Source organism: Cebus imitator, unplaced genomic scaffold (assembly GCF_001604975.1).
Source record: "Cebus imitator isolate Cc_AM_T3 unplaced genomic scaffold, Cebus_imitator-1.0 Scaffold15, whole genome shotgun sequence".
Lineage (NCBI taxonomy): Eukaryota > Metazoa > Chordata > Mammalia > Primates > Cebidae > Cebus > Cebus imitator.
The window spans coordinates 11,551,258-11,566,296 of record NW_016107330.1 but is presented as its reverse complement, the minus strand read 5'-3'; the positions used below and the strand labels follow the sequence as shown (position 1 = coordinate 11,566,296).

Below are 15,039 nucleotides of genomic sequence, written 5' to 3'. Positions count from 1 at the left end.
AGGTAGCTTTCTTTTTTTTTTTTTTTTTGGAGACAGACTTGCTCTTGTCGCCCAGGCTAGAGCGAAATGGCACAATGTCGACTCACTGCAACCTCTGCCTTCTGGGTTCCAGTGATTCTCATGCTGCAGCCTCCTGAGTAGCTGGAATTACAGGCATGTGCTGCCACGCCTGGCTAATTTTTGTATTTTTAGTAGAGATGAGGTTTCACCATGTTGGCCAGCTGATCTCAAACTCCTGGCCTCAAGTGATCTGCCTGCCTCGGCCTCCCAGAGTGCTGGGACTACAGGCATGAGCCCCCGCGCCCAGCCAGGAGCAGCTTTTAATGCCTAGTTGCCTATATGTAAGCCCCCAGGGCTTTCCAGGTTGTCCTAGAGGCTGTGAGGGTGAGGTGGCACCAGCTGGTAGATCACCTTTGGCCTGGGATGCCCTGGGCATTGGGGATGAGTGACAGCTCATCTCTGAGGTTGATCCGTGGGGGAACTCCAAAGGTTGGGACCCCACTAGGCATAGGATTCAGATGCCATTGGATGGAAGAGGAACCTGAACCAACCAAAGAATTACTTGCTTGGGACATGAGCAGACCTGGGCTCAAATCACAGGTCTGCCACTTACTAGCTGTGTGATTTTAGGCAAGCCTCTTAACCTCTCTGAGCCTTATCACCCCCATCTGTTAAATAGGGTTATTGTCTCTGTCTTGTAGAGAGGTAGATTTGAAGTGAATGAATGTGACAGTCTTAGCACAGCACCTGGATAGGAGTTATTAATTACAGTACAGCAGAGGGTTTTCTACTAGAGATACATACAAATCACTACAGATGGGGCAGCATGGGACACAGAGGAAGACTTCACAGAGGAGATGACATTTCATCTGGGTTTTGAAGGGTGAATAGGAGTTCTCCAAGCCAAGAAGTAGACCATGGATCAAACAGCTTCTATGTGTCGTAGACTAGGTTTGGTATTGAGAGGGATAAGCCCAGTGTTATTTACAAAAACAACAACAAACAAGCTGTAGTTGCTTGCAGCAGATAAAGATACATGATCCCATAGAGATGGTTCGGGCCAGGTGCTGGCTGAATAGACAGAGAATCAGTGGTGTCGGGGTCTTAGGAATGCATGAAAGGTGTGAACCAGGACAGTCAGGACGTCTCCCTGGAGGAGAGGTAGGATTTAGATGACAAAGGAAGATAGAGGGAGAGGGGCTGTCTGACCCTTGATTTCCTGGCTGGACTGGGTTAGGAAAGGGGTCACCCAGCCTGGCAAGGGGCTGGGGACATACCTTGTAGGTCCTGTCAGAAGCCCCACTGTGTCCCTGTCACCAGGGCTTGGGCCGATCCCTCCCTTGGAAGAAAAGAAGAGTTGTTCCTAATTGTTAATTGTGCAATTGCAGGTTGGCTCCTGAACCAGGCTGAACTGAGCCAAGCCCTGGAGGGAGAGGAGGAGCTCAGGCTGGATCCATCCAGAGCCAGGAGTTCGGGGCTGGGAGGGGCTTTGGGAATGTTGCTGCGTGAGTGTCCCAGGAAGGGCCATTCCTCTGGTCTAGCCAGGGCCCCCTGCCCAGAACCCCACTCCATTCTGCAGGGTCCCATAGTGCCTAAGTCTCAGGTAGACCTGGGTTCAAATTTGATCCCATCTTCTCACCAGCTGTGTAACCTTGGACTGGTTACTTAACCTCTCTGTGTCTCTTCTTCAACGTCTTTCACATGGGGTTGCTGTTATGGTTAATTAGGAAACACATGTAAAATGCTTAGCACGGAACCTAGAGTGAAGTCATTGCTCACGACGTGGCTTTTGCTGCTGCTCTATCGTTGGTGTTACTGTTTACCAGCAGCCACAGCCTCAGCACTCTCATCATTGCCACTATACCTGTCACCCAGGCCACACTACTGCTCAGGTTGAACCCCCAGGTCATTGCAGCTGCCCGTGCCCATTCTCCGTGAGCCACAGGCATGACCTTGGCGGTGCCTCTCTTCAGGAGACAGCACTTGAATTCCCCATGTGCCTTTTCATGGATACCTCCCTAGTTCCCACCATAGCCCAGTGAAGGAGATTCACATGTCCCCATCCTATAGATGAGAACACATGCTCAGAGAGGTGAGGCAACTCACCCAGGGTCACACAGCAGTAAATTACACAGAGTCCAGCTGAAGTCTGTCTGTTCCAGAACCTTTGCTCTTTCCACTCCAAGGTTGAGGGAGCAGCTCGTTCCCATTGGATCTGAGCCTGGTGCTCAGCTCCCTGCTCCCCTACTGCCACCTGCATCATGTCTTCCTCTCGCTAGTTCTCATCCCCCCCATCTCTGCTCTGGGCCTGGGGCCACTCTGGCCAAGACTGTAGCTAGGGCAGCTCATGTCCTCCTGAGCCAATACAGCCATCGCTCCCCCACTGTCAGCCGGAATCAGCCCTCCTCTTCCCAGCCAAGCATTTCCTCCCGGGCTCCCTCCATCCCCCTAGGCAAGCATGACACATGTGTCTTGAGGGGGATGGGGTATAATGGGGACCAGATGGGAAGCCTGAGCCCAGGGTGGGTTCGTTCAGCAGGCATTCCTGGTCACCGAGGCAACGCCAGCTCAGCAGCATCTGGTTTGGCTGCAGGTCCACCCTGATTGGCTGGGGCTAGACAAGGGGAGTTGGCCTTGGCATTGTGAGCAGGTAGGGGGACAAGCACAGAGACATCAGAGTCCAGGAGGGAATAGTGGGGTACAGAGGGCTGAGTGGAAACAACAGGTAGTTTAGAGTCAGACCGACCCGGCGTCAGTCGTGCCCTGTCACTTTCTGGCTGTGTGATCCAAGCAAGTCACTATCCCTCTCTGAGTTGCAGTTTTATCATCTACAAAATGAGAAACAGTGATACTCTTTACCATACATATGCGTGAGAGAATCAAACAGCAGTGCCGGTGTTCACAATCCTTGATATCTTTGAAATATTTTAATTCTCATAGCTACCTATGAGAGTGGTGCTGTTATCGGCTGTTTTTTCTACTGATAAAGAAACCAAGGCACAGGGAGGTCACATCACTTGCCCAAGTCAAACAGGTAGTAGGAGGCACAAGAATTGCTGGAACCCAGGAGGTGGAGGTTGCAGTGAACTGGGAACGTGCCACTGTATACAAAATCGGCTTTGAATACAGGTGGCATAGGCCTGAGTCCACCACGCTCCTGCCTGTTCCATCCTCCTACCTCTCAGTGATGGGACAGCAAATGAGACACACACTGTCAGCTGGGAAAGCTGCTTGCTCTTTTTTTATTGACTTAAGAGGCAGGGTCTCACTTTGTCACTCAGGCCAGAGTGGAGTGGCGCAGTCATAGCTCACAGTAATCTTGACCTCCTGAGCTCAAGCGATCCTCCTGCCTCAGCCTCTTGAGCAGCCAGGATGATAGGTGTGTGCCACCACACCAGGCTAATTTTTAAAAATTTTTTAAATTATTTTTTTGAGACAGAATTTTATACTGTCTTTTAGGCTGGAGTGCAGGGATGCAAATACAGCTCACAGCAGCCTCAGCCTCCTGGGGCTCAAGTGATCCTCCCACCTCAGCCTCTTGAGTACCTAGGACTACAGGTGCCCACCACCATGCCCAGCTAATTTATATATATATTTTTTTTTTGTAGAGACAGGATTTTGCAATGTTGTCCAGGCTGGTCTTGAACTTCTGGGCTCAAACGATCTTCCTGCCTCAGCCTCCTGAGTAGCAACGATGTTAGGTGTGAGCTACCACACCAGACTAATTTTTTAATTTTTTTTTTTTTTGAGACAGAATCTCACTGTGTTGCCCAGGCTGGAGTGCAGTGGCACACTCTAGGTTCACTGCAACCTCTGCCTCCTGGGTTCAAGCAATTCTTGTGCTTCAGCTTCCCCAGTAGCTAGAATTAGAAGCGTGTGCTGCCACGCCCAGCTAGTTTTTGTATTTTTAATAGAGACAGAGTTTCACCATGTTGGCCAGGCTGGTCTCGAACTCTTGACCTCAAGTAATCTGCCCGCCTCAGCCTCCCAAAGTAATGGGATTATAGGCGTGAGCCACCATACCCAACCAATTTTAAAACTTTTTAAAATTATTTTTTGAGACAGGGTTTCACCCTTTCAGGCTGGAGTGCAGTGGCACAATCACTGCTCACTGCAGCCTCAACCTCCTGGGGCTCAAGCAGTCCTCCCACCTCACCCTCCTGAGTAGCTGGGACCACAGATGTGCACTACCACACCTGCTAATTTTTATATTTTTTGTAGAGATGGGGTTTTGCGATGTTGCCCAGACTTATCTTGAACTCCTGAGCTCAAGCAATCCTCCCACCTTGACCTCCGAAAATGCTGGGATAACAGGCATGAGCCACTACACCAGGCTGAATTTTTTTTTTTTTTTTTTTTAATTTTTTTGTGGAGATCAGGATTTCACTATGTTTCCCGGGCTGGTCTCAAACTCCTGGTCTCAAGTGATCCTTCTGCCTCAGCCTCCCAAAGTGCTGGGATCACAGGCATGAACCCCTGTGTCCTAGCCACACACTCTTTTCTCTCTTGCCCCGGAAGCCTGCGCTGTTGGTGATGCATGGGACACGTCTACTGAGTTTATAAATGTGTGGACAGAGGAGGCCACAGTCACTGTGAACATTTCTGCATGTTGGGCAACAAAAGGGAGGCTCTGGGGCTGTGACCCTGCAGGCCCTGTGGTGTGGGCGACCAGCCAGACCCAGCCATGGCCCTGAGCCACCCAGGGAGCCCAGCTCTGAAAACAACAGCCGCCATTCATCAAGTCCCTATTGTGTGCTGCACACTTTCTCTACATTCTCTCATTTCATCCTCACTACCAGCGTGGTTGCCCACAATGGCAGAATGTGTCTTTGATAGAAGCTGGTTTTGAACGTAGGTCTAGCTTTCCTCGCAGGGGCACTGGGCAGGGGCCATCGCTTGCGTCCTGAGGGCTGAGGGTGATGGTTTCCTTGTCAACATGTTTCTTGTTGATTGTGGGTTCAAGGAGGAGGCTGCAGGGTAGGGCTGGAAGAGCCTAGATGAAGATTTTCATCCTGGTTGGCCCCTTACACAACCCCTTCTTTTCCTTGATCCTTCATTTTCTTTGTTTGTCAAAAGCAATTTATGATCAGGGTGCAGAGCAGAGGACTGGGGGAGCCAAGATGACCACAGCCTTGACCCTTTAAGACTTCATGATCCAGTGGCAGAGACAGTCACCCATACCCTAGTACCCAAATCATCCCCGGAAGCTTGGTGGGGTCTGCTGGAGGGGTATGCAGAGCGCAGTGAAAGCACAGGCCCAGAGGTGGCAGGAGGGATGGTGTGGGCACAGGTTCTTTTGCCTTTCTTCTGCTAACAGCGGCCGCCTTCCTTTGGGAATTGTTCCTGCCCGACTCCCTGTGATATTAACCAGACTGCCAATCACAACATCAAGCCCCACGTCTACTAAGTTACAGGGGAGGGCACAGGAAAGAGGCCTGGCCAATGAGAGTTCTTCCCTGGGACTTTCTGATTCAGCCCATGGAGAGAGAAGGTTTCTTTTCTCTAGGGCTCTCAGCTACCGCAAGGTAAGCCTGGCTGAATTCTCTGGGTGTGGAGGATGTCTAATCTCAGGAGGTGAGAGTAAAGGTAACACACAAAGGAAACAGAAAGCATGGAGTCGGGGCAGGGGAGAGATTCAGCAGCAGCATCTGAACTCCTGGGTTGTCTCCTGCCTGATGATCCTCCCTCCCTCCCTCTGAGGCAACAGGAGCAAAGATGTTTGTTTTGTTAGAAAATCAGTTGGTTTGGGTTTTATCACTAACAGCCCTGAGGGTCCTGATTGAGGAGGCTTCACAGAGGAAGTGGCATTTGAAACATGAGTTGAAGGAGTTCTTGGGACTAACAGCACTTATGAGGTTATGCCAAGCCAAGGGAGTTGGTGGGAAGGATGTGATCATGACCCGCTTGGGAGACTGGCAGGTAATGATGTCTGGGCATATCCTGAAGGGCCTCATGTGCCACAGAGCAGAGCTCCGATGCGCTGACTCATTCTTTCATGCACCCACTCATTCACCCAACCAAGCCAGCACTCACTGCATACCAGGCGCTACTGCAAACACTTTATGAGTAACTAACTGTATCCTCTCAACAACCTGATGGGACAGGTACTATTATTCACCACTTTACAGGTGAGAAGACAGAGGCACAGAGAGGTTAAGTCACTCACTCAAGATCACAGTTGGTAAATGACAGAGCCAGGGTTTGAACGCCGGTAGTCTGGCTCCAGAATTTCTGTTCTTAACCACAGAGGGTGAGTGACCATCTTCCCCTTATCCAGCCCAAAGTTCTTTCTGTGTCTTATAAACCAGTGGGGACAAGTCTGCAGTGCCTGTGCCTGGGAAGTGGCCCCAGAACTCTGGAGCCAGAGTGTGCCCGAATGAAGGGAAAGGGAGAGAGGGAGGGCCCTGTGGATCCTTTTAGAGGACACGAGGTGCTGTCCTGGCCCAGTTCCAGCCCCAACTAGCCAGGAGCCAGTGCCAGATTCCTGCTAGGTGCCCTGCTGTTTCTGCAAACTGTGATAATCTCCAGAAACAGTGAATGATGGGCTCTGGCTGGGTCCAGCTAAGTCCGCTGCAGGAGATGGGGAACTTTAAGAAGCTGTGGCTCATAGCCCAGGTACTGGGGAGTTTTAAAACTGCTCCTGGCAAGGGAAGCCCTGGGCAGGCAGCAAGGGGAGGGGGTTCTGAGTTGCGGCATCAGAGAAGGAGCCCTGGGGACCTTCAGCATCAGCTCAGGCCCCAGCACCCCTCAGCACCCAGACTCAAGCCCCTCCCATGCGCCAAGGCGTTCACCGTTTCATTCAGAGGTTGGGGGTACTAGCCCTGTTTCACAAATGAGGAGGTTGAGGCTCAGCAAGGGCTAGTGACTTGCCTGAGGTCACCCAGCCAGTTTTCCAGGGTCCATGTTCAGGGTGCTGGACAGCCTCACAAGGGCTGCCTCTTTGGCCTTGTCTCTGATCCCAAAAGGTTTCTGGAACACACGCCAGAGCTCCCTCAAGCCTCCTGACCTCTCCCTCTCCCTCTCACAAGATGTCCTTCCTCTTCTTACCCTCAATTCCAGAGAAGGGCTGTTCCCCTAAATAGAGAGTGCTTTGCCATTTGTGGGGAGGATCCCGGCACCCCCCTAGGGGTTCTACACAGGTGGCCTCTGGGGTTGGGGCTGGAGGTTAAGACCTCCATTTGCCCCCCTAGCAGCTAGGCCCTGGCAAGGTGTGTGAGGGCAGAGTGGCCCATCTTGAGAGCGTCCACAAATGCTTGTTAAACTAACGCTGGGGAAAAAGGAGTGCCATTTTGGCTGAGTCTCAAAAGGTTGGCCCTTTTCTGACAGCAGAGCAGAGAGAGGTTTTCTAGGTGGAGGAAACAGCATGAGCGAAGGTCTGGTGGTAAAAAAGTGGAAAATTCTCCAGGGGAAGGGCAGGTGGTTCCCATGTGGCTGGGAGCAGCTCGTTCATGGTTCCAAACTAAGAGCGAGGCAGGGAGGTTTTGAGGGGTGAGCCCGTTCTAGACCTTCTGGGGGATCCAGAAGGCAAGTGACCTATTAGGATTGCAGGAAAACAGAGCCAGGCTCCTCCTCTTTTCTGTCCTGCCCAGATCTCTGCCCCAGAAGGATGCTCAGGGCGGGGCCAGCCTCTCAAGGGGGTGGGGCCTCTCCCCTGTGCCTGGCCACCTTCCACAAAAGCTTGTCTGTCCCTTCCCATTTCCTGTCTGGAGCCCAGTGCCCCAGGAGCAGCAGCCCTACGTGGGTGCAGCCTGGCCATTGCAGCAGGTTGGGTCTCGCCAGCCAGGCAGAGCTTCCACTTCGTACATCAGAGATACAAAGAGGCCCTAGCCCCAGACACAGTGGGGACAAGTGACAAGAATGCCTCCTGGGGTGCGAGAAAATGTCCTCTGGGTGCACCTGTGCTACTGACATCCTCATATCAATGACAGTAGTGATCATGTTTAAAAACTTGCTTTTTATAAAATACTTAATATGTGCCAGCCACTGTGCTTGGCACTTTACATGTGGTATCTCACTAGATGCTTATAAACCCCCTGTAAGGAAGCCACTGCCACCCTCCCTGTGCAGAGGGAGGAAACTGAGGCTCCGAGAGGTGACATGACTCACTCAACATCACATAGCTACTAAGCAGCTAAGCCAAATGTGTCTGACTTCAAGATCTGTCTTCCATCCATGATGTGGGGATGTTAGCTCCGACCCCTCAGAGTTGCTGTGAAGAGCAAAAGTGAATTAAAGGGAATGAACCTGCCTTGGAAACGTCGAAGCCAGCATTACAGGGCCCGGGCTGGGGTAACGTGGACAGGAGTTCTAGGCAGGGAGCAGTCTGGGAGCTGAGACCCACGCTAGACCCAGAGGAAGGGGAGAGTCTGCGTGCAGGGAGACAAGGGAGTACTTGGTGGACCTCAGTCATCCTAAGCCCAAGAATTGGCTCAGTCCTTGCTCCTGAGCCCTTAGCATTCATGGCACAGGTACAGGGATTTAGAGAAGGAGCACTGGGCCAGGAGTCCAGAAGCCTGGCTTCTAGTCCTGACTGTGACCCTGACTTAGCATGTCCAGGGGGGCTCAGGTTAGACAGGGCTCATGTAGACCTTCCTTGACTCCTTCCGAGAGGCTGGAGACACCTTGCTGCTGCCCTTTCTTTGTAACATCCATCTCTCTCTGCAGTCAGGCCATCACTGTACTGGTTATGGTCAAATTGAAGTCACATTGTGTGGATTCGAATCCCACATGCCTTAGAGCTGGATGATACTGGCTGTAACCTTTCTGTGCCTCAGTTTTCTCACCTACAAAATAGGGTCAATCATATGGCCGGGCGTGGTGGCTCACACCTGTAATCCCAGCACTTTGGGAGGCTAAAGTGAGCAGATTACCTGAGGTCAGGAGTTCAAGACCAGCCTGGCCAACATGGTAAAACCCCATCTCTACTAAAAATACAAAAAATTAGTGGGGCATGATGGCAGGTGCCTGTAATTCCAGCTATGTGGGAGGCTGAGGCAGGAGAATCACTTGAATCAGGGAGGCCGAGGTTGCAGTGAGCCAAAATTATGCCATTGCACTCCAGCTTGGGCAGCAAGAGTGAAACTCCAAATTCCATCTCAAAAAAAAAAGCACTTTACATATAGTGTGTGGCACACAATAAGCACTCAATAAATGTAAGGTGCCATTATTATTGTGACTCTTGGCAACATTGTTTATTGTCTCTCCCCATGTTATAATTCAAGCTCCTGACACCAAAGGCTTTGTCTTGTTCAATGATGTATTCCTGGCGTGAGGCTCATTTCCTGGCACATAGTAGGCACACAATAAATATTTGTTGAATGAATGAATGAATGAGCAAATGAACACATAGGCAATGACATTGACATCCCCAGTGTCCAGGAGGCCCCATATGGCTGGATGTGGAGAAGAATGGATGCTGGGAAGACAAACCTGGGCCAGCTCCTTGCTCAGGGCCCAGCCAGCCCTCTTTGTTCCTAGCCTCATGGCGGTCCCTGTCTCAGTCTGCCCTAATGGGAGTCCATGCTACTTAGAACAGAAGGTTCTCTCTGGGGATCGAGGCAGCTCCCTGACCCGCCACTATGACCACAGCAGTATTTGTGCGTATCAGATGCTATTTCCCAGCTCAGATTTCAGCCACCAGACATGGGGACGAACGTAAATTTTTCCCTGTGCTCAGCAGCCCTCCCTCACAAACCCGCAGAGTGGAGCCCAGCCTGCTGTCTCTTTACCACCTGTACCTGCCCTTTCCAGGGGCCACTCTCACAAACTGAAACACCCCCACTGCCCCTTACACAGCTCCCTTGCCTCCCTCCTGTTCCAGAATTTCCAGATAGGACTGCTGACACGGCAGTTGTCCTGACCAAGTCTTTCTTGGTCCCGGGTACTCTGAGTGACCCTGAGGACGTTGGTGTATGTGCCCAGTTTTGAGAGTGAGGGACAGATTGTTATGCCATTCTCTGTACAAAGGAAACAGAAACTCAGATGGGAGGTTTGCTGGAGTGCTTACAATTGTCAAAGGCCCGAATTGGGATTCACACTCAAGTCTGGTTATGTCTTCTGCTTTCATTCATTCATTCATTCAACGTGTATTTCCTGAGCACCTGTTCTCTGTCAGTCGCTGCATGGCAGTGTTCATGGTGCCTTCCCTGCCCGGGGGTCCAGATGTTGATCGGACCAAAAGTTAGACAGTGTGGACACCAGCATTGTCCAGTGGAACTTTCTGGGATGATGGAAACAGCCTGTGTCTATGCTGTCGAGCCTATGTGTTGCTATGAAGCACTTGACAAGTGGCTAGTGCAAAGGAGGGCTGAATTTTTCACTTTATTTTTAATCAATTTGATTGAAATAGCTACATGTGGCTAGTGGCGCTTCTGTGTTGAATGTTGCAGCTCCACATAGGTCTTTGAAGATCTGTCATTCAAGGTCTTAACCTGTGGGTCTCAAACTCAAATACAAGCAGGGACCAAGCATGGGGCTGGGCTGATTTCTCAGAGGCATCTTCAGTGTGTCTTCTTTACCAGTTGTTAGTATGTTCAATACTACAAAGGAGTCAGTTTCAGTTTTCCCTGAAACATGAGTCCCTCCAGCCCTATCTTTCAGTTTTCCTTTTTTTTTCCTTAATGCGGTATAATTTCCATTAGAGTAAAATACACAAGCAAGAGTTGAGGAGTTTTGACAAATATAGACACCCATGTAACCACAGAATCAAGATAGAGGGTATTTCCAGGACATTTCCGTTCCCCAGAACATTCCTTCATGCACCCTTCCAGTAAGTCCCATCCTCGGAAGTGACCGCTGTTCTATTGTATGTTGCTGTATGGCTTAGTTTTCTTGTTTTGAAGCTGTACATAAATCATTTCACTTCTGACAAAGACAAGGATGTGAGAAATATTTATCTCTTCTCTTTTTAAAAAATAAGGAACAACATGGGCATGATGGAAATTGGCAGCTCACCCTGGGGCCACAGTGAGGAGGAGACCAGGAGTTGGGGTGGGCTATGGAACCCCAGCAATTCCTGGCCTGTTCAGAGGAGGTGGCCAGTCCTCAGCCCCTCAGCCCCAGCTGCCATGAATGTGGTTCCAGCATTGCCATATCTTTTTTTTTTAAAAGGAAAGTTGAAACTATTATTATTTTATTAGCATTTCAACAGTTTTCTACGCCTGGCACGGTGGCTCACACCTGTAATCCCAGCACTTTGGGAGGCTGAACCAGGTGGATCACCTGAGGTCAGACGTTTGAGACCAGCCTGGCCAACATGGCGAAACCCCATCTCTACTAAAAATACAAAAAAATTAGCCAGGTATGATGGCACATGCCTCTAGTCCCAGCTACTCAGAAGGCTGAGGCAGGAGTGTTGCTTGATTGAGCCTGGGAGGCGGAGGTTACAGTGAGCTGAAATGGTGCCACTGCACTCCAGCCTGATTGGCAGAGTGAGACCCTGTCTCAAAAAGCAACAACAAATTTCTAGTGCTGTAGGCCAAATAATTCACATCTGTGGGCCAGATTTGACCTGTGGATGGCCAGTTTGTGAGTTCTGCCTTGGGCCAGTTGGAATGTTAGTAATAATGATAGCTGGTATTTCCTGAGAGCTTCCTTTGTTTCAGGTCCTGTTCTAAGTGCTCTCTGATATTAAGTCACGTAATCCTTGTAACAGTTTATTAATAGATCCATTTTACAGATGAGTAAGCTGAGCCATAGAGAAGGATTAAGTGATTTGCCCAAGGTTATGGAGTCAGTACTTGGCAGAGCTGGGATTTGAATTCTGACTGTTTCTCCACAGTCTGTGTTCCCCTCGAGGGCAGGGGTGGAGGGTGAGCCGCTGGGGATGGTTATGCCACTTGAGTGTAGCTTTGACAGCCACCATGGTGCCACCTCCCTGAACAGGTGAGGAGAGAGTGCCTCGGCCCTACTCTGCTGGGATTGCCCTGGCTCAGGCACTTTGCATTCCTGGGCATCTTGACTATCAGTTGGTGGAGCCCAGTTTTAGGAAGTACTGGGAAGGCAGCCAGTGGTGGGGCTGGGTGGATGGAAACCTGGTGGATGAGGAGCCATCGGAGGCATAGAAAGCACTGGGCAGATAGGGGCAGAAATAGTAGGAGCCTGGCTGGGTAGAGCCCAGGCCCGGGGGTGGCAGGGGAGAGAGAGGGGGAGATGAGGATAGAGTAGTCAGCCATCCCAGGCCCAGGGGCAGGGCAGGCTCCTGCTGCCCGGGAGCCAGTGGCTGGGGCATTTCTGCCCCCTGGTGATTCACTGGACAAGCTTGCCACTTGGGGAAGGTGGGGAAGGGGAATACAAACATCACCAGGCAAAACAATGGTACATTTCCGTCATCACCTTCCACCTCCAAAGGGGGCAGGGTGGGCCAGGACTCCTGGCTCCCAGCCTGGCATTCTGTGCATTACTCTGGACAGTGGGTTGGGAAAAGGGTCTGTGGTCATTTCAGGAGCCCGAAAAGGGGCATGATGGGGAGAGGCCAGCAAACACATCCAGATCCTCCTCTCTGACCCTTATTTTATCTCTAAGTCACCAAGCCAGGGCCTGATATGCAGTAAGTGCCAAATAAGTATTTGCCATTATTATTGGATTTTCTTAATTTGATCCTTATACCCAGTTCTGAGATACATTTCACCAATGAGAAAGTGGAGGCTCAGACAGGCAGACTGCCCGGGTAACAGAGACAGAAAGCTGTTGGCAGGATTAAAAACAGTGATGTATGTAGAGTGCCTTGCCCCAGTCTGGTACACAGCAAGGGGCTTGGTGTGGGGCCTGGGCCAGAGGAGGGTGAGGTGCCAGGACTGGTCAAAGAGGGCCTCCTGGAAGAGATGGCATGGGGCTGGACGTGGGGAGCTGTTAAGCTGGCTGCTGGTTCCCTTGGGGCCAAGGTAGTGCCCGCTGGGTCTCCCCACTCTGAGAATGCGCTGGCTGCTAGAATACCATGCAGTTTGGGCTGGCACTTTGGCCTCACGTACTTTCCTGCAGCTCCACATCAGGGAAACGACTGAGCCTGTCCTGGAATGGGCAGTCTGACCTCAAGGTGGCCATGTAACCTCTCCGAGCCTCAGTCTCTTCATCTGTCAGATAGGAACAGTGCTACCTACCACACAAGGTTGTGGTGAGGGCCTGGCGTCATAGGACTTCCAGGAGATGGCTGTTGAATTGGCCTTTTTTTTTTTTGAGACAGGGTCTCACTTTGTCGCCCAGGCTGGAGTATAGTGGTGTGATCTCGGCTCACTGCAACCTCTACCTCCTGGCTTCAAATAATTCTCCTGCCTCAGCCTCTCCAGTAGCTGGGACCACAGATGCGAGCCACCACACCACCATTCCCAGCTAACTTTTTGTATTTTTTTTTTTCCCTAGAGATGGGGTTTTGCCCTGTTACCCAGGCTGCTCTCGAACTCCTGACCTCAAAGCAATCCTTCTGCCTCAGCCTCCCAAAGTGCTGGGATCATAGGCGTGAGCCACTGCACCCAGCATAAATTGGCTTTTCAAGAACAGATGTCAGACACAGTCCCAAGCCAGCCTAGGAAAACTCAGTCCATACGTGAGCTTGGCACCCAAACATTTCACTCCTGCTTTTCACCTGTGTACTTTGAGAGGGTCAAGAGGAGACACACCCTCTTCAGCTGTGTCTACACTGGACTTGGGTGCTAGGGAGCAGGTTTGCCATTATTGTTTACCAAACCCAAGAGCAGCAAACACTTGTGGAGCATTTGTGTGTACCAGGCACTACGCAAAGCCCATGTCATCATTTTACTCTGAGGAAACTGGCTTGGTAGCTGGATTTTGAGCACCCAGCTGGTGCTGGAGCGGAGACTCGAACCTATGTAGTCTGGCTTCAGAATCTATGCTCTTAAGAAGAAAACAAACATCTGCAAAAGGAGCAAAAATAGTAATTCAGGGCTAAGCGCAGTGGCTCATGCTTGTAACCCCAGCACTGTGGGAGGCCAAGGCAGGCAGATCACTTGAGGTCAGGAGTTTGAGGCCAGCTTGGCTAACATGGCAGAACCCCATCTCTACTAAAAATACAAAAAAAATTAGCGGGGCATGGTGGTATATGCCTGTGGTCCCAGCTACTCAGGAGGCTGAGGCAGGAGAATTGCTTGAGCCCAGGAAGTGGAGGTTGCAGTGAGCTGAGATCGCACCACTGCACTCCAGCCAGGGTGATAGAGTGAGACTCTGTCTCAAAGAAAAAAAAAAGTAATTCGGGGTAGTCTTTCTGTTGCAAAGCCTTTTCTTTTTTTTTTTTGAGACGGAGTTTCGCTCTTGTTACCCAGGCTGGAGTGCAATGGTGCGATCTTGGCTCACCGCAACCTCCGTCTCCTGGGTTCAAGCAATTCTCCTGCCTCAGCCTCCTGAGTTGCTGGCAAAGCCTTTTCATGTGCTTGATGCAATTTTGTCCTTAGGACACCTGCTGAGTGCGGTGTTACCATCCCCATCTTACTGGTAAGGAAAATGGGGCCCAGAGAGGGACATGACCTGTCCAGAGCCACCCACCTGACTCCAAGCCTGGTGTTCTTCTCCCTGCTTCTCAGCCGCCTCTTGGGGAGACAGTTGTCCAACTGGAATGGTGGCAGCCAGCAGGCCACCAGCAGGGAACCCTGCGTGTCCCATAGCCCCCATGTGCCTGCTTCCGATGGGTGAGCACCATCCTGGCCCATGCCATGGTTTCCTGCTTTACCCCCTACCCATGATCTCAGAACTTAGAGCCACCAGTTCTCAGAGACAGAGACAGTTGAGTGATTTTTCAAACTTCATTCCTTAGAAGCTCTGAGGGAGCTGGGTTCAGGGTCAGGATATCAGCTCATCGAGTGCATAAGTGGCAGCTCCACTTACATATCTTTTGTATTTTGGGTTGCTATGTTTAGTTTTTTTTTTGAGGCGGAGTTTCGCTCCTGTTACCCAGACTGGAGTGCAATGGCGCAATCTCGGCTCACCGCAACCTCCGCCTCCTGGGTTCAGGCAATTCTCCTGCCTCAGCCTCCTGAGTAGCTGGGATTACAGGCACGCGCCACCATGCCCAGCTAATTTTTTGTAGTTTTA

The 15,039-nt window shown here is 51.0% G+C and overlaps 1 protein-coding gene across 3 annotated transcripts in view; it reads left to right on the top strand.

Annotated features, from left to right (window-relative positions):
• The window catches only part of ECE1 (endothelin converting enzyme 1), a 129,922-nt gene that overhangs the window by 32,089 nt on the left and 82,794 nt on the right, over window positions 1–15,039 (top strand). The gene's annotated exons all lie outside the window — the stretch shown is intronic.